Below are 17,070 nucleotides of genomic sequence, written 5' to 3'. Positions count from 1 at the left end.
ATCTTGACCTTCTGCATGCCATCCAATTTGGGTAATATATGGTGACATAGTAAGTTTAATTAGAAGCAAAATCATGTCGGAATGCACAAATCAGATTATGAATTCCTTCGAAGTTGTAGTGACCCAACCCAGATCTTTTACTAATAAGATATTTAAGCATGAAATTAAACTTAAACATGAAATTTAATCAGAGTTAATCAAGAAAAGTTAACAAACAACAAACCGACAAAATACAATCAGAAAAATTAACTAAAAACCCAAATAAAATCATATAAAACCCAATCGAATAACTGAATACCAATGAAAATCATTACACTAAACTACTAGTAACCCCTGCTTCCAAGGCCTGTTACCAACTACTCACAGGTCTAACTCCTGAGCAACCTGCAACTGCTCTGTCGAATGGGGTGTTCATAGTAACAACACATACGTGAGCATTAACGACAAGTACCAAAGTATGAGTATTGTTGGGAAATCAATTATTGAAGTTTTGGTGATAAAAAAAATAGTTAAAGGCAACTGGACGATCTTAGACAAACAAACTGAGTTACTCCACTAGTCAAGCCAACTGAAGATATACACTACAAGAAAAACAGAAAATGACAATGGATAAAATCCGTTGTCGTATGAGAGGTTAAAATCGTTGTAATTGTTGGTGTTGTAAAAAGCATTTCCAACGACAACAATTTATATCCGTTGTCTTTGGAGACATACCACAATGGTTTTTTAATAGTTTATATCCGTTTTCTTTGGAGGCATACGACAACGGTTTTGCAACAGTTTAAATCCGTTGTCTTTTGAGGCTTACGACAATGGTTTTGCAACAGTTTAAATCTGTTGTCTTTGGAGACATACGACAACAGTTTTGCAACAGGTTAAATCCGTTGTCGTTTAAAAAAAACAAAAAAAATTAATATACAAATTTTCAATATTATAAATCAATAAAAATTTAAATTTATAAAATAAAACATTTAATATACAATTTTCAGTATTACAAATCACTCAAAATTCTAATTCTAATTCAATGCATACTAGAAAATAAAGCTATGAACTAATCTTGATAAATTTGAAACCCTCGTTTCACAATCTTCAATCTTCAATATTGCTACCAAGCTGGACAATACAAATGTAGCAATTATAAGAATATATTTTTCGAATAATTCAATATATAGACAAGCATTCTCAATTATAAGAACAATACAAATGTAGTAAAACAACATGATAATCTCAATGCATCCCATCAAAACATCTACTAATGAATGAAAGCGACACAAAATTTGAAATAAATTAGTAAAACGAACAGAACAAAAAAAATTTAAATGGAGTGAAAAAGACATAAAAGCGTACAAGCATAGAAATCGAGCACAAATAGTAAATCCAAAATCCGCCGAAATCACTCAGAAACGATGTTCATAGATCCAAGTGTTTTTGACCACTTAATTCATCACATCCTGAATGATAGAGCATAACATAAAGCAAAAAACAAAATAAACGACGAAGCAGCTATGCAACAGAAATCATTTAAGAAATTTAAAAAGGCATTGTACAGAATACTAGCTTATATTCACCTCCCAAACATATATATCGCCTGAAAATACCTCCTCCAGCAATATAAGTTCCCTTGCTATTTGAGACTAGTGGCCCAATGGGTTCTGCAGGGAAGCTATGAGCTTTTACATGTGGCTGCAAAACTCAAAGCAACTTAAATCAATTTTCATCCACGTTTTCCGAATTAACAATTAACAATATTACAAAAATTCATCTTCCAACAACAATGCCAATAGAGAGTTCATGAAAACTGAATCAAGTACCTTTATTTAGAACGCCAGGACATAATTTTAAGTTCATTACTTCAAAAAAAAAAAAAATTAAACAAATTCAGAGGTGAAACATTTCAAGCAGTATCCAGTGCAAGCAATAATCAAAATAAAAATTCTTGATCCCTCGCTAGCAATAGCTCCACGTCGCCAAGTTCCTTAGCAAATATCTCCAAGTTTTCGACATTTTCCAAGTCATTGCTGACTGGTTTTTTTACTTGTTGGGAAATTAAACTAAATTACCTTGTTCCAGGACCAATAAAGGATGAAGCCAGAAGAAAAGTGCTTAGAACTTTGTAGTTGGGACGAGGCAAGAAAGCGTCCGACTACATTGGAGAGGTCGTGGGGAGTAAAAGAGCAAGAATTGATTTGTCGGAGCTCCTTGCCGCTGCAGAGGTTCCAACAGCCTATCTCGGTGTCTGTCGGCGATGAAGCTATCAAGATTTTGACAGCTTTGATTGGAGGGTTTAGGCATACTACTGTCATACTAGTGGTTACAACTTGCAATAGAAAAAATCAAAGCTCTTATTTATGGAATTTGATGATCACAAGCTGTACCAAAAAAACACATCCTATAGAAACCAAATTCATTGTTCAAAATTTGAACTTTAACGCCAAGAAAAGCAGAAATTTAAGCAAACACCTTAAATAAACAATAAATACCATACCAGAAACAACAATCAATTTCATGAAACAACCTAAGGCTTGAAAATGATGATTATAGCGTCTGCTTCTGGACACTCTTACAACATGAGGGGCATTTTGAGCCGTGATTTAACAGATCTGCGACGACCTTCAGTCCATCGATTGCGACTAGGATCCGTAAGCAACAACAACAGGAATCAAACAGTTGGATTCGCTACTGATCTTGCTTTGGTTTTATAAAAATCATTGAATCTTTATACTTTTCTCAGAATCTTTATACTTTTTCCAAACCTGATAAAGTATAGCACAAATTAAAGATGGAACATAGAAGCTTTCACACACTTGAAGAAAAAAATTGGAATATTTGGTTAAAAAGTGAACCAGAGCGCAAATAATTCTTAAAACTAGAAGAAAAAAACTAGAATATTTCGAGTCTAAATAAAATACCATGAAACTAAAAGCCATGGATAAATTGTCGCGACCCATTTATAGTGGTGTAAGGCGGCGGAGGCGGCGGCGCAAGGTTGAAGTTGAAGAGATCTGAAAGATTACTAATTTTTCTACATTTTTTATCCAAAAAAAGTTATGTATGTAGTGACCCGTATCCATAATTAACTATTAATGAGTATATTAATCATGTGATCATGTTTAGATTAATTAAAATATGATTAAAGAAATTCCAGATGGATTAACGAATTTCGAGAATAGATCCAGAACAATCAAAATTAGCCGAGAAGTTCCGAGGGTTAGGACGATCCGATGCAAGTTTGGAGGATCCGAACTGGGAACGGAGCCAAGGATCGGAGGGTATGAAGAGTGTGGACGGTCCGAATTCAGTTCGGAGGATCCGAACTTGCATGGCCAGCTGTCTTGGAATAATACATCATTGGTGACGTCACAGAGATGACTTCGGACGGTCCGATGGTGTAAATCAGAGGCTCCGATCGGAGTCCGGGACAGGTGTATGGTTGCATGCTAAGGTATTGACGTGTGGCATAGATCGGACGGTCCGATGTAAGGATCGGTGGCTCCGACAGAGTTCGGATGCTCCAAACGTGGGATCGGAGGGTGCGAGACCTCGTTTCTAATCAACTAATCTCGGACAAAACAACCGATAAGTAAACGAGAAACCAAGATTAGAAGCAACCAATGATTTTTTTTTTTTTAAAGAAGGCTCGCGCGCCCGCGCCGAAGCTTCGCTAAAACCAGCGTGCCCGCGCTCTAAGGCAGCGCGCCCGCGCCGATGCTTCGCAAAAAAACCAGCGCGCCCGCGCTCTAAGGAAGCGCGCCCGCGCTCTAAGGAAGCGCGCCCGCTCCCTTACCTTGCAAAGAGGCCGCGCGCCCGCGCTGTCCTCTAGCCCAGAAGAATATTAAGACACCGAAATAAACTCAACAAAACCTAAACACTTGCATTAAAAGTATTTGACAAGCCAATAACAATACAAGAAAGGTTTAGGGAAGAGAAACATTCAATTCGGTAGTACCTACATCGATTCTTGCTTACAAAACAAATACGAGAAGTTCGAATGACTAAACATGTTCGCAAAACATAACTAGATTGACATGCTGATTCGACTTCTAAACGAGTCTCACTTCTATCTCTTGCTCTTGACGCTAACCAGGTCTACGCTGACTTAATCCTACCCCTCCTGTTGCCAAGTACACATACAAAACAAAACAACAGCCGGATAAACCGGTGAGAATGATAATCCCAGTAAAAGCAGCATATCAAGTAATACAACAATAAACATGCTTTCAAGACAACAACAAAATCAATAACAACGTAATGAAATGCATGTCTTTAAACCGGGATATCAAATCTGATAAACAAGGGATTGCTGTTGTGCTTTTGGGATCCCGAAGATGAGATCATGTGACGACTCACCGACTCTCCCAATCGAGGTGGTGCCACATATCTCACTCCTCTAGACTTTGAGCAACCATAATGAGTATGCTAGCACTAGGCGATACGACTACGACCTAGGTCACTCAATCATAGTTCCCAAACGTCCAAACAAAAAGGGCGGTTCTGCCCGCTGAAATCAACGTAGGCTCAAGATGAATGCATAACAGAAACATAAAACATAAGCCACATAGTCAAAAGCAAAAATCAATCAACAAGACACAAGTTTCTCATGCTAGAACAAGTGTAGATGCAATATGTGATTTGAAAGGGAAACTCGAGAACCAACTGTCCCGAGTATGCTATCCCGCTACGATGACTGCTTTTACCATTCAATGTCGTAGATCCAACTCCGGACAAGCTACAACAAAAGATTGTATCAACAACTATACAACCTAAACAACAAACAACGGTTCAAGGAAATCTCTTTACCGTTCTTCGTCCAACTCTCGACGAACAATGCTGCTAACACAGGGCTCGACAAACTCCAACGAATCTGTACGAATACAAGAGTTGATCAAAAACAATGATCACTCACAAGCCAAAGCTTCAATCAATACAAAAATGGTTCGAAATCTCCAAAACTCAAACCGACGGCATAACGACTATAAACTGAACAAACCGAAAACGCAAACAGCAGTTCAATACCGATATAACCTCATATCAATGCCCAAAACAACAATAACAAAGCAAACTCATCAATCTCAAAATCCAAGTTTTCGAAAATGGCTTCCAAAAATCATAACAAATCCGAACGTCGCTCTAATTCAAAACCGACAGATAATAAACGATCAGAACTCTGTCAAGAACAACATACTCGAATCTCAACGATTCTAACAACATCCAAAAACTAGAATGTATTCGATCGTAGAATAACTTACAATATAATGGAGTTCTCACTGCAGTGATCGATAATCTGCCTTCAGAAATAATTTCCAACCGACGGATCGACCGGAAATCAAAATCACAAAGCTTGGAAGATGTTTTGGGCGCCGACAATGGAGGGTCTTGGTTTGGAAGGGATGAAGGGAGTGAAGAATGACTAAGTCAATCATTTTCATGAGTAGATAATATATAAAATCCAATATTTGCGTTTTAATCCCTGAAATTTCCAAAATTTGCAAAATGGACCCTGATCAAAATCAAGTCGGCTCGTGAACTCTGTAATCTTCGATTAACTCAAATAAAATCATTTAAGATAAAAATGGGGCGTTATAATTCTCCCCCACTAAGATGAGATTTCGTCCTCGAAATCAACGAGAACCACAACTCATAAGATAGAATAAAGAACTAAAGACAGTAAGAAGAACTCACGTCATCCGAATAGCTCCAAAAATCGCTGTCTCATATCAGATTCTGTCTCCTAAGTCGCTTCCTCGATGCCGTGACGGCTCCACTGCACTTTCACCAACGGAATCAACTTGGTTCTGAGTTGCTTCTCTTTCCGATCAAGGATCTGAATCGGTCGCTCAAAGTTACTCAGAGTCTCGTCTAACTCGGCTTCGTCAGGCTGAAGGATATGAGAAGGATTTTGATGATACTTTCGCAGCATAGAGACGTGAAAACGTCGTGAATAACAGATAAAGACGGAGGAAGTGCAAGTCTGTAGGCAAGATCACCTATCTTCTCAAGAATCTCGTACAGCCCGATGAATCTCGGAGATAACTTCCCTCTTTTACCAAATCTGACAGTGCCTATGAAAGGTGAAATCTTCAGAAAGACTCGGTCTTCCTGATCAAAACTCAGAGGTTTACGCCTGACATTCGCATACTTCGCCTGTCTATCCTGAGCTGACTTCATTCTAGACTGAATGATCTTAACTTGCTCTGCCATATCTCTAAGCATATCCGGTCCCAAATCAGGTGACTCGGACAAATCATCCCAGAACAACGGATATCGGCATTTCTTACCATACAATACCTCAAAAGACGCCATACCGATACTCGCTTGGAAGCTGTTGTTGTAAGAAAACTCGACAAGAGGCAAAGAATCCTGCCAACTAGTGCCAAAGTCTAGCACTACCGCTCGCAGCATATCCTCTAACGTCTGGATAGTCCGCTTTGACTGTCCATCAGTCTGAGTATGATAAGCTGTACTCAGATGCAATTGAGTACCAAGTGCCTCCTGAAGACTGTGCCAGAAGTGCGAAGTGAATCTAGGATCTCTGTCTGAAACGATCGACTTCGGCACACCATGCAATCTCACAACATTGCTAACATACAACTCAGCCATCTGATCATGACGATACGTCATCCTGTACGGAATAAAACACGCAGACTTCGTCAATCGGTCGATCACTACCCAAATGGCATCGCATCCTCGAACGGATCGTGGTAGCTTTGGGACAAAATCCATGGAAATGTGATCCCACTTCCATTCAGGAACAGATAGGCTGTGCAACAGACCTCCTGGTTGCTTCCGTTCTGCTTTCACTTGCTGACAATTCAAACACCGAGATACAAACCTCGCAACATCGCTCTTCATTCTCTTCCACCAGAACTGGTTCTTCAGATCGTTGTACATCTTACGACCTTCAGGATGAATACTAAACCGACTGCAATGAGCCTCTCGAAGAATACGATGTCTCAACTCTGAGACAGCCGGCACGAGTCTTTCTTTGACAGAGGATCAGGCTCAGGCAGCACCTGACGATGTTATAGCAGGTAACTGTTCGATTTTTGGTTATTTTGCTCATGTTTTGATAGATACAGGTGCTTCCCATTCCTTTATCTCTGAGAAATTTGTGTTATTGCATGCCTTGCCTACTGAGTTGTTGCCTACTATAGTAGCTGTTACTTCATCGTTGGGTGGAGGAATTGTTTCTGTCAGACTAGTCAAGACCTGTGAACTTTGTTTTGAGGACCTCGGAGGCTGGTTCGCACTAGAGTTACCTCCCTGTCTGTTCTGCTGCTGAGGCTGGAAAGAGTGCACTGCAGAAGACTGCCTCTCGGGTTGAGCTGCAGGTCGAGATGAACTTCCACTCTGAGCTCTATCTCTGTTACGCTGAGGGCACACCTTAGAGAAGTGTCCCGGTTGCTGAAAGGTATTACAATTACCAAAGACTCCCACACACTGATCCGGTGAGTGTCTTCCCCCACACTTGCTGCAGTACATGGCTAAAGATCCAGAACTCTGCCCTGAACCAAATTGCTAGGAACCACTGGAACTAGAAGAACTGTTCCCCTGCCTCTTGAACTGTTTACCTCTTGCTTTGTACTGATCCTTTCTATTTCCCCCACTGTTTCCACCTTCATACCTTTGCTGCTGGTTCTGTTGCTGAGGTGGCGGATTCTGATACTGAGATGGTTGATTCTGATACTGTCTCTGCTGTTGAGGTGCTACCTGGTTACCTCTTTGCCTCCACAAGCCTGCTTCTGCCCCCTTTGCGTGATTCATGGCATCCGCAAAGTTGTTAGGCCTGTTGGTATTTACCAACGTGAAGACATCGGGATTCAACCCATTGATGAACTGATCGGCCTTTGCTTCCTCATCTCCGGCAATTAGCGGTGCAAAACGCAACAGACTATCAAACTTAGCCACGTATTCTTCAATGTTCAGATTCCCTTGCCTCAAATTGGCAAACTCTGCTCCCTTATCTTTGCGATACGAGATAGGGAAAAACCGCTAATAAAATTCAGATTTAAAAAAAGACCAAGTAACTTCCGTACCTCTACTCTCCATTGCTTTCTTCGTCATGATCCACCAGCTTTTAGCAACCCCACGGAGCTGATGAATGACTAACCTGATTTGGCGGTCATCGGTGTAGTCAATGGAATCGAACAACTGATCGATATCATCCAACCAACTCTCGCAGTCAACTGGATTTTCTGTACCCATCAGCAACGGCGGATTAAACGACTGAAACCTCTTCAGCAAGGTTTCCATAAGCGTTGCTGTAGCATCCATCTCAACCGTTTCAGTACTAGCTTGCTCGGTTGCGGGAATAACTGGCGGTGTGTTTCTGTTTATCACTCGACGAGGACCCATCTGAATAACAAAGGTTAGGACACGAGATAACTCAATCGCTACAACCGGTGCCCTTTACAATCGCTCAGAAAAACCGGATACCAGCCGATAACATAAGCCGTTATATCTCAAGTAGATCATGCTTTATAAAAGTAAATCAAATAACCATGTAATTCAAATAATTCTCAACAATAAAGCATGCTCGCATGGAATTAAGTATACAGTTAAATAATTCAAACACATGCGAGGAGCCAATACACGCAAACTCGATCTACCCCGCTCACTCTAGTTCAACCAAGAATCTTATCGCTCTGATACCACTTAATGTGAGACCTCTTTTCTAATCAACTAATCTCGGACAAAACAACCGATAAGTAAACGAGAAACCAAGATTAGAAGCAACCAATGATTTTTTTTTAAAGAAGGCTCGCGCGCCCGCGCTGAAGTCAGCGCGCCCGCGCCGAAGCTTCGCTAAAAACAGCGCGCCCGTGCTCTAAGGCAGCGCGCCCGCGCCGATGCTTTGCAAAAAAACCAGCACGCCCGCGCCCTTACCTCGCAAAGAGGTCGCGCGCCCGCGCTGTCCTCTCGCCCAGAAGAATATTAAGGCACCGAAATAAATTTAACAAAACCTAAACACTTGCATTAAAAGTATTTGACAAGCTAATAACAATACAAGAAAGGTTTAGGGAAGAGAAACATTCAATTCGGTAGTACCTACATCGATTCTTGCTTACAAAACAAATACGAGAAGTTCGAATGACTAAACATGTTCGCAAAACATAACTAGATTGACATGCTGATTCGACTTCTAAACGAGTCTCACTTCTATCTCTTGCTCTTGACGCTAACCAAGTCTACGCTGACTTGATCCTACCCCTCCTGTTGCCAAGTACACATACAAAACAAAGCAACAACCGGATAAACCGGTGAGAATGATAATCTCAGTAAAAGCAGCATATCAAGTAATACAACAATAAACATGCTTTCAACACAACAACAAAATCAATAACAACGTAATGAAATGCATGTCTTTAAACCGGGATATCAAATCTGATAAACGAGGGATTGCTGCTGTGCTTTTGGGATCCCGAGGATGATATCATGTGACGACTCACCGACTCTCCCAATCGAGGTGGTGCCACATATCTCACTCCTCTAGACTTTGAGCAACCATAATGAGTATGCTTGCACTAGGCGATACGACTACGACCTAGGCCTCTCAATCATAGTTCCCAAATGTCCAAACAAAAAGGGCGGTTCTGCCCGCTAAAATCAACGTAGGCTCAAGATGAATGCATACCAGAAACATAAAACATAAGCCACATAGTCAAAAGCAAAAATCAATCAACAAGACACAAGTTCCTCATGCTAGAACAAGTGTAGATGCAATATGTGATTTGAAAGGGAAACTCGAGAACCAACTGTCCCGAGTATGCTATCCCGCTACGATGACTGCTTTTACCTTTCAATGCCATAGATCCAACTCCGGACAAGCTATAACAAAAGATTGTATCAACAACTATACAACCTAAAAAACAAACAACGGTTCAAGGAAATCTCTTTACCGTTCTTTGTCCAACTCTCGACGAACAATGCTGCTAACACAGGGCTCGACAAACTCCAACGAATCTGTACGAATACAAGAGTTGATCAACAACAATGATCACTCACAAGCCAAAGCTTCAATCAATACAAAAATGGTTTGAAGTCTCCAAAACTCAAACCGACGACATAACGGCTATAAACTGAACAAACCAGAAACGCAGACAGCAGTTCAATACCGATATAACCTCATATCAATGCCCAAAACAACAATAACAAAGCAAACCCATCAATCTCAAAATCCAAGTTTTCGAAAATGGCTTCCAAAAATCATAACAAATCCAAACGTCGCTCTAATTCAAAACCGACAGATAATAAACGATCAGAACTCTGTCAAGAACAACATACTCGAATCTCAACGATTCTAACAACATCCAAAAACTAGAATATATCCGATCGTAGAATAACTTACAATATAACGGAGTTCTCGCTGCAGTGATCGATAATCTGCCTTCAGAAATAATTTCCAACGAACGGATCGACCGGAAATCAAAATCACAAAGCTTGGAAGATGTTTTGGGCGCCTACAATGGAGGGTCTCGGTTTGGAAGGGATGAAGGGAGTGAAGAATGATTAAGTCAATCATTTCCATGAGTAGATAATATATAAAATCCAGTATTTTGCGTTTTAGTCCCTGAAATTTCCAAAATTTACAAAATGAACCCTGATCAAAATCAAGTCGGCTCGTGAACTCTGTAATCTCCGATTAACTCAAATAAAATCATTTAAGATAAAAACGGGGCGTTACAGATGATCCGATTGTTGTCTATATAAGGGGCAACCGAGATCATTTCTTTATGCACCTTTTCCTTCTCTCCTCTCTTATCTTAGCTAGTATTAGGCTTTCTATGCGTCCTATTGGGATTCCGGAAGTAGCGGATCGATCCAGACGTCGTAGCAGAGCTGTGACCTAGTTTTGAGGCAGTCGCCAACAGTGGGTTGACAACGGACACATGTATAGCTATGGTCTCCTTAAAATATTTAGGAGTATGAAATATCTTAGTTAAGGCTTTTAGAGCTTAATTAATTATGCATGAGTATTTGCATTGTAGAGTTGATGGTAGGCTTGGAACCTAGAGTGGGACTGCTAGGACTATCTGTAATAAGGTACGTAAGTACTGATCGAGATAGCCGACATGATATATATGCTTTTATGTTTCCATGAGTATGTTCTATGTGTTTTCCATGTTTTATGGCTTTAGCACATGCATGTTTTTATGGTAGACTGCATCTGGTATGATGTAAGTCATGATAGTTTCCATCGGTGAGGAGTTACTCCTTATGGATTCGTGTCGGGAGAGGGGAGACTCAGCCCATGGTTTTGTAATCACTAAGAGCGGCCACGACGGTGGTTTTTGACGCTATAGTGTATAGGGGAATATGTGAGCGGCACCGCGGACTACCTATCTGGCATTGTCCTGTATATTCCTGGCGCCCCTGAGTATACTATTTTACCCTAGTTTTAAATACACTTATGTGCTGCATATATTATATATATCATTGCTTATGTATTGAGCTTAGAGCTCACGTCCAGTCTTTTCTGTGTATCTGGACACCCCATTCGACGGGACAGGTGTAGGTGCAGGGTTGAGCACCAGGAGCTTGGAGTAGCCAGTGACCAGTGAAGACTGCAGGATTAACTGTTGGTTTTAATTGCCCTTAGGGTTATAATTCGATTCGTTTGTATATTGGTTTTATTTAACTGGTTGTATTCTGCCAATCTGCATTTATTGAAGTCTTCCGTAGTGATTTTATTTAAATGCATGCTTAATTATGCTCTAACTCTGATTATGTAGTGGATCCGGGTTGGGTCGCTTCATTTATTGGTATCAGAGCAGCATGCAAGAGAATTGGGAGATAATAATGAAAATTTTTGGGTTATCCTTGTAGGATTGATGAGACCTTTTAAAGAAACGATGATGAGATGATTAGGTTGCCTGGAGACTAACATCATCGGCAGGATATCTAAAGATGTGTCTTATGGGATTCTAGAAAGTGCGGACAGGAGCGATGGATTGTGTCCGATTTTTTGTGACTTCTACTCATATGGATCCTAGCTTTGGATCAAGTACCGAATGCCAGAGGCAGTGGCAGAGGATTGGTTGGGACATACTTGATGTTTGCATCTGTACTGTCCGCACCATGATGACACTACTCTGAAGATCCTCCAATCGTAGTTGGAGAGATTGTCATAAAGTCCTTCACCAGGGAATGCCTCAAGTGTCTAAGGCATGTTTGGTTTTGAGCGTAAGTTCATTAAATTCATGCAAAACATGATTCTGCTTGTATGCTTGTATCGATGCGTTCGGTAGGCAGAAATGGAAAATTCATGTTCAAAAGCATGAAACAAATAAAGAAGAACACTGACGGTATATCGTGAGTAGAAGAGGTCGGCTGACATGCACTGATGCAGAGCATAGCTGGTTAGCGAGCACGAGTTATTTCTCCGGGAGTCTTGACAGGACGAGATACCAAGATATTTGGGCAGGAGTATGCTTGTATTGATGCATGTGTCGATTAAAATCTTTATGCTCAAGAAACGAAGACTAGTATGATGATTTTAAATACTATATTGTTGTCGTTGTAAACAATATTTCAGTTGTAATAAATCATCAGAATCTGATTGTATCATTTCAAGTTATTGGATGTACATTTTCATTGTATCTTGAATATTGTATGTATTACATAGGATTGTAATAAAGAAAATTTTACATAACTTGAAGTAATGATATGTGTTTTATTTATCTAGCAATTCGTGTATGATTGCAATATTTTGCTAAGTTTGGCATGGTTCTAGTTGATTAGTGTTCAACTGTGTTACTCGGAGGTTTTGAGTAGACCGCTTGTAACTGCTTGACTTATGGTTGGTATAGGCATGTTCCTAGGATTGACCTAGTTAGTCAGTGGACTGAGTTAGTGCCAGCGACGAGTTGATTCATCAGGGGCATGAGTTTGTTCTAGGTTGTTTCCTTAGAACAGTAGTCTGATGACCTTCATAGGGTTGAGACTTTGTGATGATGGGATTTCATCGGGATGCCAGGTCCACTATATGCCGAGAGTTGTGGACTATGACCATGACTAAACGTGATGGGGCACGAACCTATGCCAGTGTTACTCTGGGAGTCTTTGTACTTTAGAGGTTGCCTGGGAGCCTTTGTGCTTCAGGAGGTGGCGGTGGGAAGGCCACTCAGTCTAGAGTTTTGGTAACAGTCACGAAGGGGTATGAACTTGGATTATATGCCTAGTTTGGTATCATGAATTAGATATTGTCTGGCTGTTGTCAGGGATATTGGTTTGGGTTTCTGTCGTGAGGACCAGTCTTGGAGGAATTTTCTTGACGAGTGTGTACTCTGAGCAATTAGGTTTTGAACTAGTGAATACTACTAGATGGATCGATCTAGTAGGTAAACGTATTTCTACCAGCGATGACTAGGTATTGACATCAGGGTTATGATTAGGGTTTCTTTGTGATAGGAGCTATCCGAGATACTGGATGGGATGTTGTTTCGAGACTTTGACTCGAATAAGAGAATTGCTTTATGATGATTGACTTCATCAGAAATGGATTATATCAAATGCTAAGGATTGTACAGGATTATTTGAGACATGAGGGAAGCGTGACTTATGCCAGTGTACACTTGATGGTGATTCCAAGTGGACATCGAGGTAGGATACCTCGGTCTTGAATTGTTACGTAGTCTTAGCAAGGGATATAATCAGGAGCGTGTCCGAAGATTGTGGAAATCTTTGGGATTCATTAGTTATAATTCTTGGACTCGATGATCCTTAGTGTTAATTTTGAATAAACGAGGCAAAGTATAGTGAGTCCAGTGATTGCGCTAAGTATTGTTTGATGTTTTCAGAATTAAGCGTAGGATTTACCATGGGATGGAAATGATCTAGGTTTATAGATCACGAGCATTTCTTGGGCTTAGTTTGCCTTGATGTTCTTCTTGAGCGAACAAGACAACAACTAGTAGTGCTGGAATGGCACGGGACTTGTGCCAGTAGATTACTTCAAGACTATTAACTGACGTCGTCAGGAGTGGATAAGAGACATCCCATCCCATGCAACTGTTTCAAATCCAATTGTTTGGGAATACTAGACTGGTGACAATCGAGTCAAGGTTATTGATGGATCCACGTAGGTTTAAATGATCAATGACAGTCTGATTTGAGTTTCACTGTTGAGCTAAGTGTGAGCCACAGTAGAATCGACGAGGTCGATTAGTTGAGCCCAATCTGTGATGATCAAGGTGTAGCAATTAAGAAATACTTGGGATAGTATTTTGTCGCGTAGTGCTCAAGGGGATTTGTACTTGGTACAATCTCAGAGCAGTCAACGATTTGGGTAATTTAGAAGTCTATAGGGTTTGTAAGACCCGAAAATATTAAATTATTAATTATGGGATTTGAGAATTAAATTCCATATTATGGGCTAATATTGATTTGAGAAGTGAAATAAATTATAGATTTAATTTTCGAGTCGAAAATATTTAATTTGAGAATTTATGGATTTTGAGAATTAAATTCCGAGAATTCTTAAATTAAAATTGAATATTTATGGAATTTGAGATTAAATTCCATGTTTCGTGAATTAAAGAAGATTAATTTTGAGGATTCAACCTGATCAGAGACTGATTTGCAAATATCGAAGTTGCAAGGGCTTAAATGCAAAAAGGCCGGGATTATTTAATTAATCCAAATTTATTTAATTTTAGTCCGAGTATATTTAATTTAGGAATACTTGGAGTTTCGATTTAAATTCTAATATTCTTAAATTATTTAGGATTAAAACTGAATTAAAAAGAAGGCTGAGGACTGAATTGCAATTAATGAAGACTTGAGGGACTAAATTGCAATTATGCAACATATATCCGATTATTGAAATGATTACTCAGCATATGAACGTGTACAAGCCATTTTCATTCAGAAAGTTGGAACAGAGAGCCGAAGTCTTCTCTTTTCTTTTGATTTTTGATTTTTGAAACCTCGTAACTTTTGATCCGTTCGTCCGATTTCAATTCCGAAAGATGTTCTGGAATCCTTGCGACGAGGGCTTTGATCTCGTGTAAGTATTATGATGTGTTTGATATATTTCGAAATCAGTTATGAGCAGAGATCAGAACTTGATGTTAGTTTTGTATTCGTGCATTTTTATTCATTCCGATATTGAAATTGAATCGACGATTTGATGTTGAATGAACTTAATCATGATTTCCAGCATGTATTTCGAGTTGTATAGCTGCTGAGATGCTGGTTTAGGATGATATGATGCTGATATATTATGGTTAAGATTGCTAGAATTGATTCGATATCGTTTCGGTTACCGATTTTGTACCGTTACGCCGTCGGTTCAAGATTTTGATCAACTTTGAAGTTAGATTGTTTAAGCTGGACATTCCTTGAGTTGTGAGTGATAATCATAACTTGGAAACACTTCATTTCAGATTATTTTGAAGTTGACGAGCTCGAGAAGTTGCTTCGAAACGAAGAGGAAATGATCAAGGTTTGAAACCATTTTTGGTTGAAGTTCCAACCATGATTGTGAGCAGATTTGGATATGATGAGATCAAATGAAGTTGAAATATATTTCTTGATTATATATCTCAGACTTGAAGTGTTCACAACCGAAGAAATACGAAGGTATAATGATGACATCGCGAGTCAGGGAGTTTGAAACTCAAGATCGATTATTCTTGAGTTGTCCCGCAAAAATCACATACTTGTTTATTGTTTTTATTTGATTATGATGTTGTCGATCCATCCCAGGTAGTGGATATTTGATTTGAGTCATTATGATTATGATATGAGATGATATTGAATTGATTCTATGCCGAGGTCGGAGGGTGACCTTATTTTCGAATCCGGAATGATTTCGATAGATGGATATCCATATCAAGATCGGTTACAAATCTTGATGGAAACGACGATATATGAATCAATTCTTGATCGATCGATTGAAGCGTTATTTACTCTATTTGTTGAGTCGATTGAATAGAGTCATTATGATTTATTTAACGCTTTATATGTTGCTTATACTGAGATGATATCTCATCGGAGTTTATCCAGCTGTTGCTTTGTTTTGTATGTGTGCATTGCAACAGGTGGGGCAGGAGCTAGTCTGAGACGACGTTGATAGCTCGGGAGTGAGATTTAGCAAGTGTGGACTCGGGTTTAAGCAGAATAATGATAGTGAGATTACATCAAACTTAGAAAGAAAACTAGAAACTTGAAGTTGAGATTTGAAGCATTGAATAGCTTGTAGTTTCGTGATGTTTATGTAGTTTATTTGATGTAATGATAGCATGATTTGATGCTTTAAACTTCCTACTTGTCGATATGCATGTTCTCAGATTTTATAACATGTTTAGACTCGAATTGTTGATGAATCATGACTTGGTTCAAGTTTTGACAGCAATATTGATACTGCAGATTTTTGAAGCAGAAGAGCCCGCTCGATCGGGTGAACTCTACCAATCGAGCGAGACCCTTAATTTTTAAAGCAGAGAGTCGAGCATTTTGGGCTCGCTCGATCGATAAGATTTGACCGATCGAGCGAGGCCAAATATTGTGCAGACCGAGAGCATGATTTTATTGCTCGCTCGATCGGCTGATTTTGCCCGATCGAGCGAATTTTTTTTTTAGCTCTTGGTTTATTTATTCTAATGTCTGATTAATTGACTTACTAATCATTAGTTGCCCTAAGACGAGATTAGCAACCCGAGGTCCTCACAACAGGTGGTATTAGAGCATAAGTTTCTTGGACTGAGATAGAAGCTGAGCGGGGTAGATTGAGTCACATGCATTTATAGTATTGCATGATTATGCATTACTCGATTTGATGATACGATGATTTGATAAATGACATGTGAGCGTGATCAATCTTTGAAATTTAACTGCCTAATTTAATGATTTGTAACTTATTGAATTGCTTACTGATTTTGTTATAAGATTTTCCCCGGGTGATGTAAGCACCCAGAATTGAATAGAACATTGTTCGTTGGGTGACTTAAGCACCCTAGACTGACAGAACAGTTTGGCCAGACTGGACAGAACAGTATTGCTCAGCTGAAAGAAGTATCTCTGATTGAACAAAATAGAATATCAGCGACCGAATAGATGATATTGCAGGTA

General features: G+C 39.6%; 1 long non-coding RNA gene across 1 annotated transcript; it reads right to left on the bottom strand.

Moving 5' to 3' along the window:
• Positions 1-1,074: 1,074 nt before the first annotated feature.
• On the bottom strand, positions 1,075-2,985 carry LOC140876239 (uncharacterized). Its single transcript, XR_012148717.1, has 3 exons — positions 2,910-2,985; positions 1,569-2,753; positions 1,075-1,113 (listed from the first exon to the last, which is right to left on the bottom strand). It is a non-coding gene; the product is annotated as an uncharacterized lncRNA (long non-coding RNA).
• Positions 2,986-17,070: the final 14,085 nt, after the last annotated feature.

This window comes from Henckelia pumila, chromosome 1 (genome assembly GCF_033568475.1).
Source record: "Henckelia pumila isolate YLH828 chromosome 1, ASM3356847v2, whole genome shotgun sequence".
Taxonomy (NCBI): Eukaryota; Viridiplantae; Streptophyta; class Magnoliopsida; order Lamiales; family Gesneriaceae; genus Henckelia; species Henckelia pumila.
This window is presented reverse-complemented; position numbering and strand designations above follow the sequence as displayed.